Genomic DNA, 20,174 nt, shown 5'->3' with positions numbered 1-20,174 from the left:
AGTTAGAAAAAAGAAAGCTTTGGACCCCTTGATCAAGGACTTGTTTCCAGGCCAGTTCAGGTGACCTTTCACATCCCATCTCAATGCTGGCACACCAAGTTCATTACTGACGACCAATTATGTCGCACCCTATGCTGACATTAGTGAGAAAGAAGAAGGAAACTGTGTGGGGGAGGGCATGGAGCATTAGGGTGGCGCCCCTTTCCTTCCAGTTACTTCCAGTTCAACAATTTAGCAATCCCTCTGCGTCTGCTGTGTGCCAAGCCCTGAATGACATGCCAGTGATACAGAAATAAACAAGACACAATCCTTGTGTCCAGGAAACTCTAGTCAGAGAGATGGACAAATAAAGATATGCCAATGCAGGGTGGATACTGTTGGGGGGGAACGGAAAGCTTCTTGGAGAAGAAAATGCCCAGGATGTCAGGAAAGGGGAGGAGGTCACATGGAGTTTATGTGAAAAATAACCAAGCCCACCCCAAAGCTATTCTAGTTGCAGGACTGACAAGTCATGTCATCCTGATGACCCTCTTCTGAATGCATCAGCTGCTGCCCCTTCTTTTGGCCTTTCAAAAGCCACATGGTTACATTTTGCTCCAGAACAGCGATCAGCGGAAATAATTGACATAGATTAAGCTATGGGCAGGCTGTATAGATCATGGGCCCAGATCTAATTCCTGCCCGGTCCACTCAATTACACAGGAGCTCCTGGCTAGAGAAGCAGGTGTAGTTACTGTAAATAAGTTCAACTTTGGGCACGGATGTCACCGGGTAACTGCATTTGCCATGCTTGGATGATACATAAGGAAAGCATCAACAGTGTGATTGCTGAGTTTGCAGAGACGTGGCTAGCCCTTCCTGACAGCCTGGTATCTAAGTGACCTAAGGGTGCCCTCACTGAAAAGACCAACTTAGTGTTCACTTAATTCACACTGCTAAATTTTAAGTTGGTAGGGAAATAGGCAAGAATAAATAAGCGATTGCCTCCACCAAGAAGGCTGTAAGACAGGCATCGGCAGGCTTACAATGAGTAGTGGATGGTGAGACCAGGCTGGGAAAGTAGAATAGAAGTTTGGGGTCAGGAATAATGCTAGCACTATGAGAAAGAATGCTTGCTAGCTGTGTAATCTTAGGCCAGTCACTTAACCTCTCTGAGCCTCACTTTCTATATCTGCAAATGGGGTTAGTCATTCCTTCCTACATCCCAGAGCCACTGTGGGTCTAAAGTAGGAGAATAAATGTAACATTCTTTGTATTTTGTAACCTGAAGTGCATATGTGAGTTATTCTTGTGAGCAAAACTCGGGAGAGGTGATGAGAGATAGGGAGATTTGGCTAGATTTGGCTTTGAGACTGTAAGAAGAAAAACGACATCAAAATCATTCTAACCAAGAGTACAAACTTCCAGTTACAAGATGAGTAAGTTCTGGGGATCTCACGAACGGCATGGCGATTACAGTTAATAATACTGTGCTATATACTCTACAGTTGCTAACAGAGTAGATCTTAAATGCTCTCAACACAAAGAAATAGTGGTAATAATGTGACACAGGTTAAGTCACTTTCACAAGGGGTTTTTTTTGAGGAAGATTAGCCCTGAGCTAACATCTGCTGCCAATCCTCCTCTTTTTGCTGAGGAAGACTGGCCCTGAGCTAACATTCGTGCCCATCTTCCTCTACTTTATATGTGGGACACCTACCACAGCATGGCTTTGCCAAGCGGTGCCATGTCTGCACCCAGGATCCAAACTGGCAAACCCCAGGCTGCTGAAGTGGAACGTGCTCACTTAACCCCTGAGCCACCGGGCTGGCCCAACGTTTTTTAACTAGTAAGGGGTGACTCTTGATTGATTTTGTTCTCAGATCCATGCTACAGTGTCTCCCAATTACCTTTCTAGGTTTGATCAACTTGCAAGAATCAAAAGGGAATTTAGCGCAAAGAAAATGTGGTATATACATACAATGGAGTATTAGCCTTAACAAAAGAAGGAAATCCTGCCACAGGCGACAACATGGAGGAACCTAGAGGACATCATGCTAAGTGAAATAAACCAGTCAGAGAAAGACAAACATTGTATGAGTCCACGTACATGAGGAATCTAAAATAGCCAAACTCATAGAATTGGAGTGTAGAATGGTGGTTGCCATGGGCTGGGGGGAGGGGACATGAGGAGGTGTTGTTCAAAGAATACCATGTTTCAGTTATGCAAGATGGATAAGTTCTAGAGATCTGTGTACAATACCATACTGTACACTTAAAAATTTGTTGTGTTTTTACTACACTTTAAAAAAGAGGGAATTTAGTCTCCCAAAGGACCAAATGTTGAAACTTAGTGGCAAAATATTTAGCTTTGTTAAACCTTAATACCTTCAACAATTAAATGGGGCTAAAACAGTAGTCACCATGTAGAGTTAGGTGAGGACTGAATGACATAACATAGCGCCTGGAATATACGAACAGCCTAATTAATGTTTGTTGATGCTTTTGTTAGCAGCAGCAGCAGCATCCTTATTACTCGAGTGCCCAGAAAGGCTGCCAAGAATTGATGCTCTCCCACCACATTTCCTTTGCACAGCGATCCCTTCCGGCCAGCTAAAAGCTACATGGCCGACAGGCAAGTCAAGATCTACATCCCCACCTTGGAGGAAGGAATGTTCAACGAACTTCACAATCTAATAAACCATTCAAGGGACCCAGGAGTTTGAAAACTCTTCAAACTGAAAATCATTTAAAAAAGTTATTTTATCATATCTAACAACAGTCGAGCTATGTCAATCATTTTCTAATTCTTAGGATGAACAAAGCTTGAATCAAGTTTTGGCAAGTTTCTGAGACTAGATAGATAGAGAGGTAGACGGATAGATAACACAATATCATAAGATGACACATTCCCTTCACATTTGACTTTTTGCAGCAGGATCATAAAGAGGGTAATTTTTCAGGAATACTGGAGGGCTTCATAAATTTTCCTAAATCCTCTCTTAATCCTTCGATACACAAATCATTCTCATTTGAAGCACCTGCCGTGTCAACTGGCCTGATGCTACCACATTCTCATCCATCAAATGCTTTGCTTGTAATTAGAGATGCTCTCCAGCAAAATTTTCATCCACTTTATGAAATCCTGAATCCTTTGCAGGATTTGCAATTCCACTTTGCAATCCGTTTGCATCGTATTTGCATAGTACTGTCAGATACCTACAGCAGCTGGCGATCTATGAGGGAGTGTCCGGCAAAGGTGTCGATGCACTGGTGGGTAGCTACATTTGTATAAAGTTGGGGGAGGGGATGTGTTGGGAGGGAATATGTGTATAAGTGATGAGTTTATTGGTAATTTTTTTCATATCATGATGATGTTTGCTTCATTATACAACTCTCTGCAACATGGGCTCAGACAATGAATTCCCAACTAATGGGACCTCCTAAACTTCGTTTCCAACCCTAGAGTGCACAGGATGTCATGTGATGCATGTTACGGTTAATCCTCTTGGCTTGAGCTAGACTGGGTGAGTTTCTGTCCACAAAACCACATATTTCTTCACTAAACCCTGCAGACACTCAAGCTCTCCCACTTACTTTTTTATTGTTTCATATGAATTATTTAGTTCAGACTTGCTGGAATTGTGCAAATGTCAAAAGACTGGGGTTTGTAATATTCTCAGTCATAATTTCTAATAGTTGAACAGCAATGAGCATGAAACAAAGGGTGTTTATAGGCCTGGGGTCTTCATCACATGAGAATTTATTATCTAACTCTAACACAGTAATGAGGTTATATCTGGAAGCAAAAAGCCATCTATACTATAAAAGAGAATTCAGAAGTGAATGACCAATTATAAAATTAATTCTCCTTCAGACCTCATTCCCCACATAATTGACTCATTTGGTGACCTGAAGCAAATCTTTTCACCTCTCTTGTCCTCAGGCGCCTCCTGTGTAAATTGTGGACAAAACAAGCCCCAATTGAAGATTTGCACATTAGTTGAGATGAAACATGGAAAAGCTTCCCAACCAGGAAATTGAAGTAAAAAGACAGGTGTCTGCAAGCAGAATCAGAGTTGTCCCTCCATATCAGCTTTCCTTTTCTATTCTATGGATAGAATAATTGGATTTTAGCCAGGCTGCCCATTTCCAGCCTCCCTTGCAGCTAGATGGGAATACATGATTATGTTCTGGTCAATGGGACCAAGAAAAATGTGTGCCATTTCCCATCATGTCCATAGACTGAAGGGGCATTTCTCCCCTGCCTTCATTTTCCTCTTTCCACTGGCTAGACTACAGACTTCGTGTAAAATACCTAGAAAAGTGTCAACAAAGAAAATACCCAAGGATGATGAAGAAAAGAGATGGAAGAAGGCTGAGCCCCTGAAAACTCCAAGGTTCAGAGCTGCCATACCAGCTGGCACAGTCTCTCCTGTGCAAGAGGAATAAGTGTCAACCTCATTTAAGCTATGGTCATTTGGGGTCGCTCCTCTAGCAGCAGAACTATATCCTTCCCAAGATAGTGTCGTTTTCCTTTTATCGGCTGCACAATTAAAAACACCTTCATTTTGCATTTCCCATGGTCAAAACAAAGAAATTAGAGGCAGTATAGAGGAGTGGTTAAATAGGGGTTCTGAAGTCAGATTAACTTTCTCCAAATCCAGTTCTACCCGTTCCTGGCAATGTGATAAGTGAAAGCGATTTAACCTAGCTGGATCTTGGATTGCTAATCTTAAATTGGGTACAATAAGAGTACTACCTCATGGGATTGATGCAAGGGCTAATGATGGAAGGCTTAATGAGATAATGCATGGAAAGCACTTAGCACAATGACTTGCCAAGCATTCAATAAATATTACTTCTTATTAGTACAAGGAAAGGTGTTTTCATGGCTGGAGGAAGCCACAGTGTTACGTTCAGTTTGGGGGGCACTCATTCGTCCAAGTTTTTGCTCATCTACTAAGTGGGTTTTCATCTGAGGTGTGAGCTTGCTTTCTCTTTGGCAAGTTCCCAAATTTTCAGATGAAAAACAAAAATTGGAAGATCGTCATCTCTCACCCTTTACATTCACTTTTGATTTGGGAGATGGATGTCAAGTGTACGGGTAGGGCCAGGCAATAGTTGGCACCCACATCTTTCCAAGAGAACCCGTTTTCACCACTTGTGCCAGCCCTGTGCCTGCTCCAAATCACAGGGAACTACATTTCCCAAGCTCCTTTGCCTTCTCGCTTCCTGGCAGGCTCAGCCAATGAGAGGCACCAGTGGAAGAGTTGGAGGGAAGCAAGAGGAAGCAGCCGAACTATTTCCTACTCCACTCACCCATCCTGCTTTGGTAGCAGCTATAGCTACTCCATGGCCTTGACTCCATTTGGAGGTCCTGGCACCTGGGCTCTGATAATACAAGTTCCTCTTTTTGCCCCTTTCCATAAGGGTAGCAGTGATTTCCTCCTATTGGTATTCTGTGAGTTGCCTCACTTTCCCTGTTTGCCTCCTCTGCTCTTCCATCACTTATGGAATCAATCCCCTGCATTAAATTATCTCTGCTTGAAGGACTTTCAATGATGTTTACTTTCTGTCAGAATCCCGACAGATATAATGTGGTAACTCCGGGTCTGAGTGCATTGCCTTGCATGTGCAGGGGATTCATTGCACATTTGTCAAATGAATGAATACATGGAGCAAGAAGATGCGACTATAATCACTCTGAACTCAGCCCTCTGACCGCTCTGAGGAACTGTGAAGCTGGGAACACCCCTTAAGGGATGCTCATCTCTACTCACAAAGACTCTCAGCTGGCTAAATCACAGAATACACCAAAATGTTCATCTTTCAAAACCCCATTTCTAGTCTCAGCCCCCAAAGTAGTAAATCCTATGTTCTCAGGTCCTGAACTCCCAAAGGCAGTGAAGAATTTCGTCTGGAGACATTCTCATTATAAGATGATCCAGCTGAGAGCAGGATAGATGATCCGGATGGAGGATGAGAGGGTGTGGAGAAAAGCACAACTTCTCTGAGAAGCTATTTATCTCCAGACAGCCATGACACTGCTGGGGATCGGCACAGTGCTTTCAATATTTGTAAATATCTGTTTGGCCCTAAAAGTTCTCTCCCATGGAAACAGTTAATAAACCAAGTTGCCTGAGTTTACTCCTCGTGCCAAAGCACATTCCAGGGTCTGATCATGTTGCTGTTTTATTATGGACAAGAAGAGAGAAGGAGAGAGAGAGAGAGCCAGGGGTCAGGGAGGTGACAGGGGACTCCGAGTTGAAAGCAGGAACATTCGTCTTCCAGGTTGATGAGGTTTTTTCATACAGAGCAGAACCAGAGATGAAAATTAGAATCAGCACCAGCTTTCTCCCTAAAACAGGAACTGCCCTCTTGACCTGGAGCTCCAAATTGTTTAGGTACATCTGGCCAAGTAAGCGGCCACTTCACCAAGGCGCCAAACAAAACCTGAAAGCGGGAAGGATATGGGAAAGAACCTAATTCTCGGCAAGAGAGAGAAGAACGCCCAGGCGACGCCAACGCTGCTGGTCTGTGGACCACACTTCGAACGGCAAGACGATATTTTCATCTCTTGTTTATGTTGGGTGGTTAAGAAGCCCAGGGCCCAGGCAGTGAGGTGGTTTCCATATGTTCCTAGCTAATGCACGTCCAAGTAGGACACGGCTTCAACCCAGGGTCCACTAGAGTTTACCACCTTTGCAAGACAACTCATTTCGTCCAAATGCTGCAATGGCTGGCCTGAAGTTTATCTGGGAGATTATTTGACTTGCCTGATTAGTTATTAGATTCCAATTCTTTTTTTCATTTCTTCCAAGCCAACAAGCCCACATCACTTTCAGTGAGGACACTGTATCTAGAATCATAGATATTTTGAGACCTGGAGGTGACTTTGAAGTTCAACCCCCCTCTGTAAGAACAGTAACGATATTTGCTGCTTACCAAGCATTTATATGTGCTGTATGCACTGTTCTAAGTACTTTATTTATTTTATTTCATGTGATAGCCTTGACCAAAATGTTCCCCAGAATGCTAATCTTACAACGTGCTTCATAAATTAAAGATTCCATGGTCCAAAAGTGTTGGCAGAAATGTGGCCTACTAGATCCTTCTCAGGGAGAAAAAATCAAAATGCCTATGAGTAGATGATGACCCTGCGAAGTCCTGCTGTTAAGACAACGACCGCATTTTTTAAACAAGCTGTTTTCCCAACCATCTCTGTCTGTGGAATCCTGATTTCCTGAAATCCAATTAGCATCCTGCTCCCATTCCAACCAGTGAGAAAGCTCAATCTTCTATTAATATTCCCTGGCAAATTTAATTAAGATGGAGAAGGCCTTTAGTACCTTAAAAAGAGTTTGCAACAATCAGCATTGTTAACGAGGAGCTGCTTAACACTTTCTTAACCAGAAAAACGACTGTTGAGAACTGCCCATTTTGTTAAGAGATTTAAGACTCTCTAAATGAAGTTTCCAAGTGGATAGATGGAATATCTTCAAACACATCGCTCGCTCCTCACCCTCGCCCAAATCAGCCTCAGATGCATTATAATCGATATTTAAACAACTACAAAGGTGAAGGTTGACCCTGAGCATACTTCTCATCCTTCCCTACGGTCCATTTGAGATGTTATCTGCAAGGAGTAAACAAGCCTGTCCCTGGAGGCTTGGCCACCCCGGTGTGATACCAAACAGCTGCTCAGAGGTCCTTGCGGCAGCTCCCATCTTTCTCCCGCTGCACGCACTTATAACAAGCCCAGCTTCCCGGCAGGGGCTTCTCTTTGAAGTTCAAGGGAGTGCTCTGTATGGTATGTGTGGGAAGGAGAACTGAGATTCATCTCGCCTGGAGCCATGTTTTCCATGAGAACAGAATCTTTTAGGAAAGAGAGGCATAATTTAGCACCTCACACGATAAAAACACTAACAATGGTAACCCACCCGATATTTATGAAGCACTTACTAGTGTCAAACATAGTACCAAGCACTGTCTTGTTGAAGTGCTTACTAGAAGGTAAGAACTACAGTCGTTCCCTTTTTACAGATGGGGAAACTGAGGCTCAGGGAGGCTAAGTGACATGCCCAAGGTCCCCATGCAGGGGAGTGGTGGAAATGAGTTTTAGTTTGGTTCAGAACTGACTTTTTTAGTTCCAAAATTGGGGTGAAAGCAGGTTTCTTTGCTGACCAAGGAGCAAAGAATGGGTTCTCCAGGAGGTTTCTTTACCCCGTGAAACACAGGCTTAGCAATTATGAGCGGAAGGAAAGCAAGTCACCAATGCTATTCTCATCTCTCCAAACAGAGGAGGCTCATGCTGATGGTGGGGGGGGGAGGGGTCTGAGTCCTGGCAGCTCCAAGTCTCTTGGAGGGTGAGTTCACTTCATCTGCTTGGGGGAGGGAAAGCCAGGAACCACAGGTGTAGCAGCGAAGGCACACAACACAAGGACAGAACCCGTAAAACAGTGCCAGACCTCCAAAAATAGTGCAGAGAGACAGACGCAGAGAGGACAGAACAACACATCTTTCTTGTGTGCCAGCTATGTGCTACCTGAAGTGACCTAAGAGACAGCAAGGTGGAAGCTGCAATGTCTTTTATGTTGCATACCATTATTTTCACAATACGTCCTTGGATACACAGGTCAGCCCTATTCAACAAGTGAGGGGACTCCACAAGGGCAAGAACACCAGAAGGCAAGGCTCATTGAGGGCCATCTTGGAAGCTGCCTACAACAAGCACCTACTCAATGCCACGAACAATTTCAAGCATCTGAACAATACAGAGTTCCCAGTCTGTCGGGGTGACAGGCTTTACTTATGTAATCACACGAGGAAATATGTGATTATGCATGGGGTGGAGGTGGGAGACAAATCACGTGATTCCCTTAGAGTGTGGAACAGAGAAAAGGCCCAGCCATGCTGGGAGGGTGTGGCCAGGGTTCTAGTTGCTGCCACTTCTTTTGAAGCCTTCCAGCCTTCAGCCTCTCTCAGTCTCAGTAGCCTTAGCTGGAAAATGGGGACAATGTCTCAGTGGCTACAAAGATGTAGAAGGGTTGGACGCACCCCAAGTTACGAGATGGCTGTTTTTTGAATGCATGGACTCAAAATTTTAGAACTCTGAACATTTTAAGAGAGTATTTTGGTGCGGGCAAATTCCTTCTTGAGGCTTCCTTTGCTTGTGTTTGTCATCGGCTTTGTCCGAGACTTTGTGTGTTCATTCAACAAACGTTTATTGAGCATCTATTATAGGTTCCAGCCCCTAATTGCCTGAACCAGGCACTGGTCATACATCAGTGAACAAGACAAACATCCCTGCTCTCATGGAGTTTATAGTGGATGGCCAGCATGTGGGGGAAGGTGGCACTCATCCACCCTAGCCTCGGCTTCCACTGAAGGTGTCCTGACATCACAATGGGTCCCCTGTATTGCCCAGCATAGTCACCAAAACCAATCAGAAACTCTAGTAATGGAAAAATTCCGAACAAATCATCCTGTCACCACGGCAGCCAGGGGACAGGGGAGCGCACGGACAGAGACATCTCAGGGCCAGAGGGTAGGTCCCCTGCTATTTTAACAACCTGTAAAGTGGTACCACTGCATCCCAGCTTAATGTCAGCCCTGGTTGCAGTTAATCCTGGTCCCTGCTCTTGTTTTGCCAGTTTCTTCTCCATGAAGCCCAAGCCATCAACGTCTCTTAGTTCACATTTCAGAAATGAACCTCCCTAAGTCAGTTTACTAGGAAAGCACTCAGTAATCCTGCTTTGGGTTGAAGTATGTTCTCCAGAAAGTATGTTGAAGTCCTCGCCCCTGGTACCTGTGACGTGACCTTATTTAGAAATAAGGTCTTTGCAGATGTGAGCAGGGTGAGTTCTAATGCAATATGACTGGTGTCCTTATAAGAAGAGGGAACTGTGAACACCAACAGAGGTACACACAGGGGAGAAGGCTCTGTGAAGATGGAGGCAGAGATTCGAGTGATGAAGCTGCAAGCCAAGGAAAGCCAAGGGTTGCAGGCCACCACCAGAAGCTGGAGAGGCAGGGAAGGATTCTGCCCAGGAGTCTTCAGAGGGAGCCCAGCCTTGCCCACACCTTGATTTCAGACATCAGCCTCCAGAACTGTGAGAGAGTAATCTTCAGTTGTTGTAAGCCACTAAGTTTATGGTCCTTGGTTACAGCAGCCCCAGCAACCTCATACAATACCCAAATTCTGGAAAGAAACTTCAGATTCATTTCTAGCCCAACATTTTCATTTTACTGATGAGAAAACAGAGGAGCCCCAGAGAGAGGAAGGCACGTGCCCAAGATCATCAAGGGCCAGGCCTAATCTCCCACCAGGGCTTAGAAGATACTGGGGCTTTTTCTTGTCATCACCCGGCCCCAGTCAGTCTCAGTGCTGTTGTCATTTATTATTTCTGCAAAAAAGAAGATGCTCAGGCGTCTGTATGTTTTCTGACTTCACCAGACAGTCTGTTTTTGCTGGTTTTACATGAAAATGGCCAGGCAGTTGGCTCCGCGGGGTAACAGGCTGATTCGGGATGTGATGTGAGTTTTATGTACAATGACAAACTGCTCCGGGACTGCTGGGCACAGTCTAGCAAAGCGGACCAGAAAACCACAGCATGTCAAGAGCATCTACAAGCGCCGTGCGGTTTCTTAATGCAGCTCTCTGCCCTGTCTGCCAGGGTGCTGTGAGCCTGGTGGGACTTTCTTTTTTTTCTGTGTGTCACTCCTTGAAGGGGAGGCAAAGAGGAAGGAGCAAAGGAGGTAGAGTTTCTGCTTAAAGGCCTCAAAGATCCCATTTTAGGACACATAATTATAGACTTTCCTGCCAGTGCTGCTTCAAAGATGCATAATTTTTGACATGCCCAAATAGCATGAAGGATGACCTGGGTGACAAGAGGAGATGGAAGCAATAAAGAGCTGAGTCATGCCAGATCTAGGGACTGGAATCAGATTGAATGGGATTAGAGCTTTGAGTGAGTTTGGGCACACAGGCCAAGCTCTGCCCATGGCCGCCCCTCACCTCCAGCCATGATGATGACCTTAAGGAAATGAGACAGCCTGAACCTTCTTCCTATCCTTATAGCCTGAGCCTCTGGTTCAAGACACTGGGGCATTGCTCCCACTCAGGACAACTCAGGATCCCTCGGCAGACAAAAGGGATGCAGCGTGCTGAAGCTGACTCTGACTTTGAAGTCAATGGGGGCTAAGTTTCAGTCCTGGACCAGTGGCTAATTTGCTATGGGACAAAGTCAATTCACCCCTCCGAACTTCCAAGTCACCATTTGTGAAATGGGACAGCAGTACCTTCTGTGAAAGGTTATGACGCGGAGCCCAGAGCATTCACTGGGGACCCTGAAGTCAGAAGACCAGTGGATTCAGATCCTGGCTCCCCCACTTACCAGCTGGGGAGCCTTTAGGAAGACTCTAAATTCTCTGTGGCTCAGTCTTCTTGTCCTTGGCATGGACCTGTAGTGGATACTGTGGGGACACCCCCATACCCTCTCTACACCATTCCCATTTGGGCCAATGCAATGGCTTCCAACTGCAAGCACTTAAAAGTCTTTGCCTGAAGGATTTCTCTGTCCCCCCAGGACCCACTCGGCCTGCATGTGGGGCAAGCTGGGAGCGCCGGGGGTTATGACTCCTGAAGGAGCCCCTGCCATGGTGGACGAGAGTTGGCACATAACTACCCCAACTTCCTCACCCTCTGGTGAGACATCTCTGGGTACGTTCTATGCTCTCTTCCTAAAGATCCCCAGTTGCTCACAGTAGGGAGGCTGACATTATGGGGCGAAGGCGGGGCTTGACTAGCTTCTTCCCTTTACAATCTAACATTCTTACTTCCTTATGGTGCATCCTGAGATCTCCCAACTTAACCACTTACACTCAAATCCTGTCTCAGCATCTTCTGTGGGATCCTGATCTTAGCACCACCTCATGGAGTTATTGTGAGGATCAAATAAGCAAACAGATGCAAAGTTCTTTGAACAGGGGCGGGCCCCATGGCCGAGTGGTTAAGTTCCTGCACTCTGCTCAGGGGCCCAGGGCTTTGCTGGTTCAGATCCTGGGTGCGGACATGGCACTGCTCATCAGGCCATGCTGAGGTGGCGTCCCACATGCCACAACCAGAAGGACCCACAACTAAAAATACACAACTATGTACCAGGGGGCTTTGGGGAGAAAAAGGAAAAATAAAACCTTGAAAAAAAAAAATAAAAGTTATTAGAAGAGTGTCTACCACACGGTCAGGTCATGATCACGTCAGCATGGTGGTTGTGAGGATTGAAAAAGCTGGCACGTGGCATGTAGAAAGCAGCTTAGCGTGGTGCGGGTACAAAGTAACCCCTTAAACCATGGCTGTGTCATTTTATAGGCGTGGAAAGTGAAGCTCAGAGGCCTTAAGTAACTTCCCTGAGGTTACATTCAGTAACGGGTAGAGTTCAGATGGAAACCCAGATTGGTCTTGCTCCTCGTAACCTCTTTAAGAGGGAGAAGGGGCCAAAGTTGTGGTTGTTGGACAGAGTGTTATGTCCACCCCTGAGTCTCCCTTTCCTGGGTCTACTGAGAATGCAGGAGCCTGAACAAAGACAGCTTTGGAGCCCCGAGCCCTGCAGATGAGGGGCACACAGAAACAAAGCCATGTCTCTAAGTCCTGGCCATTGACCCTTCCCACAGCGATCCGTCATCTTGAATGGGGATTTTATGCACACTACACGCCAATCACCTCTTCAATTACCTCTCCGGAGGAGGGAGAGGCCCAGTGGCATCTGATGTCACATTTGATTTAGGGTAAGTCACACTTAAGAGAGCATCTGAGGTTAAAGAACAGGGAATTCTGGGCCTGTTTATAAATCAACAGGCTTGAGGTTTTCATTATTCACCTTCTAGAGCACGGAGCGATATGACTCACTGGATCATAAAAGAGATCAAATAGCTTTGTTGCTAATAATTCTTTCCCTGACCCATTCTCTGGCACATTTGGTTTGTAAACAGAGTTTTAATGGCATCCCTTGGACATTATAACATCATTTCTTTATAGCACCTTGGACGCCTCGCCACTCTGGGCTGTAATCGGGTTTAGGTTCAAACCTCCCTCATTTGTGGGAGCTAATGTTTGGCGTTTTAAGAACTACTTAAAGCCAGGGATATTGCCCTTCAAAAGGGTTGAACTGGCCCCTTTCAGAACCCATACTCTTCAAGTATGACCTCGAAGCCACCTCACCACCTTCACCCCAAACCATTCCCCAGGATCCTGACTCTGAGATGCGCAATTCCTCCCCCCGACCCTGGATCTCCGGGGGAGCTCCTTCCTGCAAGGGTCCTCGGCGACCTCGAAGTTGGTCTCTGAAAGTGTTGGGAATGTCAAATGAGCTCTTGGCGCCACATATGGTTTTATGGGTAAGACGGGATTGTTCATTAACTAACCATCACACAGAGATGCTCTGGGTTTGGAGGCAGTAAGAGAGCGGCTTGGTGATTACGGAGTAGAGTAAGGAAAAGAAGGAGAAAAAAAGAGTTGAGAGGTCATTAAAGGGATGGAAAATACCCCTCAGCACAGGTTTTCCTAAACTTTAGTCATTTCTGTACCACACTACAATTTAAGCCAGATCTGAGCACCCTTCTTCTTATTATTTACTTTGTGTATTTTTTGCTTAAATTAACTCATTTTATACACTTTTGAATGCTTGCCATAAATAAAAGTTAATCATAAAAAGAAATAGGGGTCCACAATCCCTAACCCAAAACCTCAGGGACAGATGTGATTCAGAATTCAGAAATTTCCAGACTTTAGAAAGGGAACATGGCGCACACACCCCCCAGGACTGCACCCAGGATTAAATACATTTCTACTTCTGCAGTACAACCTATCAACATTCACATTAAGTCGGATTTTAAGAAGGCCAACAACGATCTCATACCTTCTTGGGTTAAGTATGGCTATCACATGATTTGTGGAAAAAATCTATTTTCAGCGAATTTTGGATTTAGGAATTTCACATAAGAGATTATGAACCCATACAGAGGGGCAAAACAGTATGACTGAATTCCAGCTGACTATGTGGCATGCCTAAAGAAACGAGCCAGAGAGGAGCCTGCTTCAACATTCCTGCACCGACCTAGCCTCTCTCCCAGTTGCAGTGGGAAGCACTGGAAGAGAAACAAGAAGACAAGAACTTGCTCAGGATGGATTTTCCTGTGGCTTGATGTCAGACAGGGACCCTCTCAGTCATGTCCAGGAATCCTAGTGGCACTTATCGCCCACAACGGGGCAATGCCTGTTTATAAGGAATGTTCAGTAGTGCCAGCTAAACATCATGGCATGAATGTTAAAACTAAAAGGGCCTTAAGAAACCATCTATTCCAAGAGTTGGCAAACTTTTTCTGGAAAGGACTGGATTGTAAATGTTTCAGTCTTTTCGAACTGTACTGCCTCTGTGGCAATTCTCAACACTACCCTTCTAATGCAAAAGCAGCCATAGACAAAGTTAAACCAGTGGGAGTGACTGTGTGCCAATAAAACTTTATTGACACAAACAAACTGTGGGCCATAGCTTGTGGATCTCTAATCTAATCTAGGCTTTCACTTAATGTGAGGAAAGCAATCCAGAGAAAGAAGAGATTTGCTCAAAGTAATTAGCAGCAGAGCCAGAACCAGAAGCCAGTTCTCCTTTCTATGTTGAGAGACTGGTAGTCTACAGAAACAAAAGAGGAGAGAAAATCTCAGCTGCTATCTTCAACCCTGGGAGTAATTTGAAGGCAAACACCCTAAGAAGGTACTCTCTACATCTAAACAAGAAGCAGCAGGTTTCAAGTTAAACAGAAATGGGGGTTTGAATGGACATTCAGAAGAATGCACACAGGGCCAAAGATAAAACATTTGAAAGGACAATTGAGTCCATCTGTGAAAAAGTCTGTCTCTGGACACCTTGAGCAGGAAAATCACCAATGTGATTAATCTGGAATCAACCACACTGGGGTGGGAATTTCCCTGCCCAAAGCTAGGGAGTTTCCAAGCTTCCTATGGCTATAGAATGATCTGATCCATTTAGGGAGGGGTGAGAACTAGAAAGGATTTAGTCTGAAAGACCCCAATCAGGAGGACATCATTGCTTCACTCCATCCAATTCAACAAATATTGATTGAGCCCCAGCTATGTCCCAGCCACTGTGCTGGCCCTGTTGAAGATGTAAAAATGTATAAAATATGGTCACTCTCCAAAAGAAATTCACAGCCAAGAAACAATATGATTGCTTTTCATTCTCAGGAAATAAGGTGCTACAATAATAGAGACAAGGTAGTTATTAAAATTTCCCAAGAGAGAAGACACCCTTTGAGGTGTCATGTTCATGGCAAAGAGAGTAGGGGTGGACAGAGGAAAGCAGGGGTGGTACCAGGTCACTCTCCAATCAGAACTACGTGGGCAAACAGCTTTTGGTAGCTTCAATGGCTTCCCCAAAGCATGGCTATGTCTGCAGTGAAGGATGCATTATTTGAGCCTTTCCTGATGCCCTTCCACCCCACACCAAGAGGTGGTGATGACAGATATGGGATTCTCTGTCATGCCAGTTCAGGGAAGAGGCCTTCATGAGAAAGATGAGTGACGGGTAAAAAGAGGGAGATAAGGAGACAGGAAGACCAATAGGCAGAGAAGGAGTTTGAGGAGTTGAGAAAAAATAGGCAAAGAGAGAGGACGGGAGAGTAGGAAGAGGAAGAGACAGAAAAACCAGAGGTGGATGGAGGAGGTGCGATGAGGCGGTACCAGAGACATCTGTTCCGATGGGAAGGTGTTGGAGGGCTTAAAATGGGAGAATGGTGTGATCCAATGTATATTGTAAGATCTCGAGGCCTTCTACAGAGAGAAGGCGGAAGGTAGCAAAGTGACAGCATCAAGGAGGCTGTTGCCAGTGTCTGGAGAGAAAGGTGGTGGGTTAGCCTAGAGTGGGGCAGGTAGAGAAAGAAGAAAGGGGACAGAATGGAGAAAGTCTGACCTTGGACAGTGATGGTCTATTGGGAGTCGAAAGTGAGATCAGTCTTGGGCCCACGTTTCTGGATCCAGGAACTTGACGTTACCTGGGGTGGGAACCCAAGAAAAAAAAGCAAGTCTCATTAAGAGTAAAAGAAATCCCAGGAGCAGCCCTGGAAGTAAAAGAATGCAAGAGGAGGAGGAAAAAGAAACCAGATTGCAGGGCACCTTAAGATGCACCATCCCAATCAACCCTTCCGTCAATCCTGTGTGGTCGACATTTATCCCCATTTTACAGATGTAAAAAAAGAGAACATCAAGGAGACTAAGCAGTTTGTCCAAGGCACACAGTGGTGGATCCAGACCATCTTTCTAGCTCCAAAGACTATGGCCTTTTCCCTCTACCAGAAATGCACAAACTGAAAGATACATGTATCCCATGCCTTCAACACGTGGTGCCACATATGGAAAGGAGGGAGGCTGTGAACTGGCAGTGGATGTAAATCCCAGGTCTCTTTGGATACCAGATGGTAGACACCTGGTCTCTAGTTCTCAGGCCAGGTCTCGCCAACAGGTGGGACCTTCACACGTAGGATCTAGAGGGATCCCTTCTTTCATCATGCCAGGAAAGGGGAAACGAGAGTCTGTTTTCAGGCTGCTGAGCACCTCAGGGCCTGGTTGGTATCTGGGAAAATCAATCCTTCTGGAAGGAAACGAGCAAGTTCCTAGGATTATATGCCTCTCACCTGGAAGCCTTCTGCCAAATGACCCCAGGGAAGAGTCAGTCCAATGAAAGACAGTCGCCCTCTCCAAGTAAAGCTCACTTCTGGGGCACCAGGAGCCCCCAGGTGGCTGAGAGGAGCCACCTCGAGGGAGGCAGAAGTGGTGAAAGGAAACTCAAGGGAACAAGGATAATAACAGCTCACCTCTGCGGCACCTTTCATCTTGGGATCTCAAAGCCGTTTACCACCACCCAATTAATTTTCTCAACACCCACTACACCACCAGCCCCCATAGAAGGTGTCATTATCGGTTTTTTACAAGTCGGGCAACTAAGAGGTTAGTCGGCTGGCTCCAAGCCACAAAACAGTTGTAAAGCTGAAGCCAAATTTGGGATGATTGCCTTCCTCTGATCACAAGGAACTGGAGAGAAAAGATTCATTTGTAGGAGGGACCCTGATTACCACTCTTAGACATTCAGTTATTCATCATTCATTCATTCATCTATCCATCCATCCCTCTACCCACCCATCCGTTTGTTCATTTATGCATCTATCCATCATTCCTTCCTTCCATCCATCCATCCATTCATTCAGTTAGCAAGCAGTCATTGACATCACGCTCCGTGCCAGGCCCTGTGCTAAGTGCTGAGGATTAAAACCATGAGCGACACAAAGTCCCTGCTACCATCTAGTGATTCTCCAAATATTTTTTTCCCATTACTACAGGACTTTGGAGTTTACCCATATCGTATCTTTTACAGATTCTGGGAAATAGGGCTTTTCATTCCTTTTTGTAGCTGAAGAAACTAAGAGTTAGCAGTCCAGGCCACTGAGCAGAGCTAAAATCTGGACCCAGTGTGCCTGGAGCCCTTCCGCATCCTGCAGCATCCTTATTGAGCTGATCTTCCCAGCTGCTGGGAAAACCCCCATAACGCCTGATTCGGTGAAGAGCTTTGCAAATCCTTATCCAGCAGAAGGGCATCTTACCAGTAACTTCTGGGTTGACTAATGAAATAGCTAAACTGATGAAGATACTGGAGTAGATTTTCATGGGAGCATGAAAATAAAACTTCAGTTATACCAGAAAAAGAGCAAGTCTGATGAAAATGATCAGGGCATTCAGATTTGTGAGTTAAACCTTCAAGTGAGGCTGGAGGACAGATGAAGTCAGCAGCTGATTCGGCAATCAGCTTTGTTTCTGCTCTGATACGGGTCGGTGATGACGGTCCCCTCTTCTACAGGTACCCACCACCTTTCATAGGTGGACCTGTTTTCCTCTGTTGCAGTTAGAGAACACCAGGATAATAAGTGAGACAAGAGGCTTCCTGCTCTCTCCAGCACTGTGTGCCATTTTAAAGCAGTGAGCGCATCCCTCAGTGAGACCGTAACTGTCCAGCCAACCATGTATCCAAAGAGGACCGTGTTCTTCTCTGCTAGATTGTGAGGTCCTTGGGGATGGAGCCAACTCTGTCTTGCTTCGGGGGTCTAATACAGTGCCTGTCATACAGGAGGCACTCCACCAACATTTGTGGAATGAATCAATGACAGCAGAGTCATGCAGGCAAAGTCCAAATTCTCTAGAAGGAGAGGAATGAAGCTACATGTCAATGACTTCATTGATTTAAGTGAGTAGGGTGTCTAAGAGAACCAGCGTGTTTATGCTAACCAATCAACCTATTCCCTTCCTTTAAGAGATGTTACCAGGAGGGGCTTGGTACATACACGATCAAAGCAGAGGGTGCACGTTGGGCGATAGGCAATGGCTCTTGTCAACTCCCGCCACTACGGAGAGAAATATTCTATGAGGACCAGAACACCCCAGCCAATCGGCTTATCTTCGGGACCTGCTGGAGACAATATTCATTCATTCATTCGCCCATCAAACACGGATACAGGCTTGTTCTGATTCCACTTTTTCTAAGTTCAGTGTGGACCATCTATCTTCTTTCAGCCTTTTTTTTTTAAGCCAAGGCTCATTTCCTGCTTTCATTTAGGTGCTCAGCAAGCACAAAGCTATGGGCTAGAAACATCCCAAGCAAGTCCTCATGGAGTTTAAAACACACATTGATGGAGTAATTACACTATATTCTTTTCTATGGGTTTGACACGGTTCATGGTATAAAAATAAATTTTAACAGGCATCAGCTCCTGACAACCACTAATGAAGTCACGTGATAAAAGCCTCAACAGTGACAGGTATGTACCCTTGAGACGCTGTGATGGGAATGTGTGGCATGTCTCCCCAAATCCCACAACCTCAGTCTAATCATGAAAAAAACATCAAACTGACCCCAACGGAGGGACCTACAAAATACCAGAACAGCATCCCTCCAAACTGTCAAGGTCATCAAAAACAAGGAAAGTCTGGGAAACGGTCTCTGCCAAGAGGAGCTTAAGAAGATATGATGACTAAAGGTAATATGGTGTCTTGGATGGGATCCCAGGGACAGAAAAATGAAATTAGGTAAAAACTCAGTAAATTTGAATAACGTAGGGACCTTAATAATAAAATATATCAGTATTGGTTAATTGCAACAACATATCATGCTAACATAGAATGTTAATAATAGGGAAAATTGGGTGTGAGGTATATGGTAAATCTCTGCACTATCTTCACAATTTTTCTGTTAATCTAAACTATTCTAAAATTAAAAGTTTATTTAAAAAATAATCATCTGTGTAATTGAACAGTGTAATGAAAAGAGAAGCAGAATAATGAGGGGGCATTTCTTTTCAGCTCTTTTAGTAACAATCCCATACAGGTTGTGCCTTTCGGAGACCAGGTGGGCATCATTGTGTAAGATCTATTCATCACCCATCTGTTCCATTCATAGGTAGCTGCTGAATGTTCCTGTTTCACATTTGCTTGATTTCCAGGCTCTTGGGATACCTAAGGAGCTGGCTGTCAACATGTTCCCACAGAGGGAAAGGTTGTGTTGGAGTGAAGCCATTCCGTGGATCCTCACCCATCCTGTTATTCCTCTCCATTTACATCCTTAAGCCCAGCCAAGGGCCATGCATTGGCGGAATTATAGCTCCCAACATGGAAGGACAGACCACCAACAAGGAGTGAGGCAACATTCCCACTCAAAGTCATCGCGACCCGTTCCCTCTGCCATCACACACCAGACCTGATGCTGGGGGGATCTCCTGCCCCGATAAGTATTTCCTGAGTCAGAGATGACCGTGGAGGCTGCCAAGTGGGAAACACGGGGAGTCCTAAATTAGTCACAGCAAATGCCTCTGTGTTAATAACTCGGCGCTTCCCTCGCACCTTTCATCCAGGGAATCTCAAAGAACTTGTCTAAACGTTAATTAATCTGGCCCACAACACCCCTACTATTATTAAGCCCATTTTGCAGATGAAGAAATAAACATGAAGCGATGCTAGTTGAGCAATGAGTTGGTGGCTCCGTTCCCAGCCCAACGGCAGGCTCCGGGACAGAAGAGCTGCAGTCCACAATGGGGGCATCTGGGAGGGTGGATGGTGTCTCACTGTGACAACCTGA

At 45.2% G+C, this 20,174-nt stretch overlaps 1 long non-coding RNA gene across 15 annotated transcripts in view; it reads right to left on the bottom strand.

Moving 5' to 3' along the window:
• LOC123287650 (uncharacterized) overlaps nt 1–20,174 on the bottom strand; it is a 216,701-nt gene that overhangs the window by 68,428 nt on the left and 128,099 nt on the right. The gene's annotated exons all lie outside the window — the stretch shown is intronic.

Source organism: Equus asinus, chromosome 8 (genome assembly GCF_041296235.1).
Source record: "Equus asinus isolate D_3611 breed Donkey chromosome 8, EquAss-T2T_v2, whole genome shotgun sequence".
NCBI classification, from domain to species: domain Eukaryota; kingdom Metazoa; phylum Chordata; class Mammalia; order Perissodactyla; family Equidae; genus Equus; species Equus asinus.
Note: the sequence above shows the minus strand (reverse complement) of the source record. Positions and strands in the feature narration are given on the sequence as shown.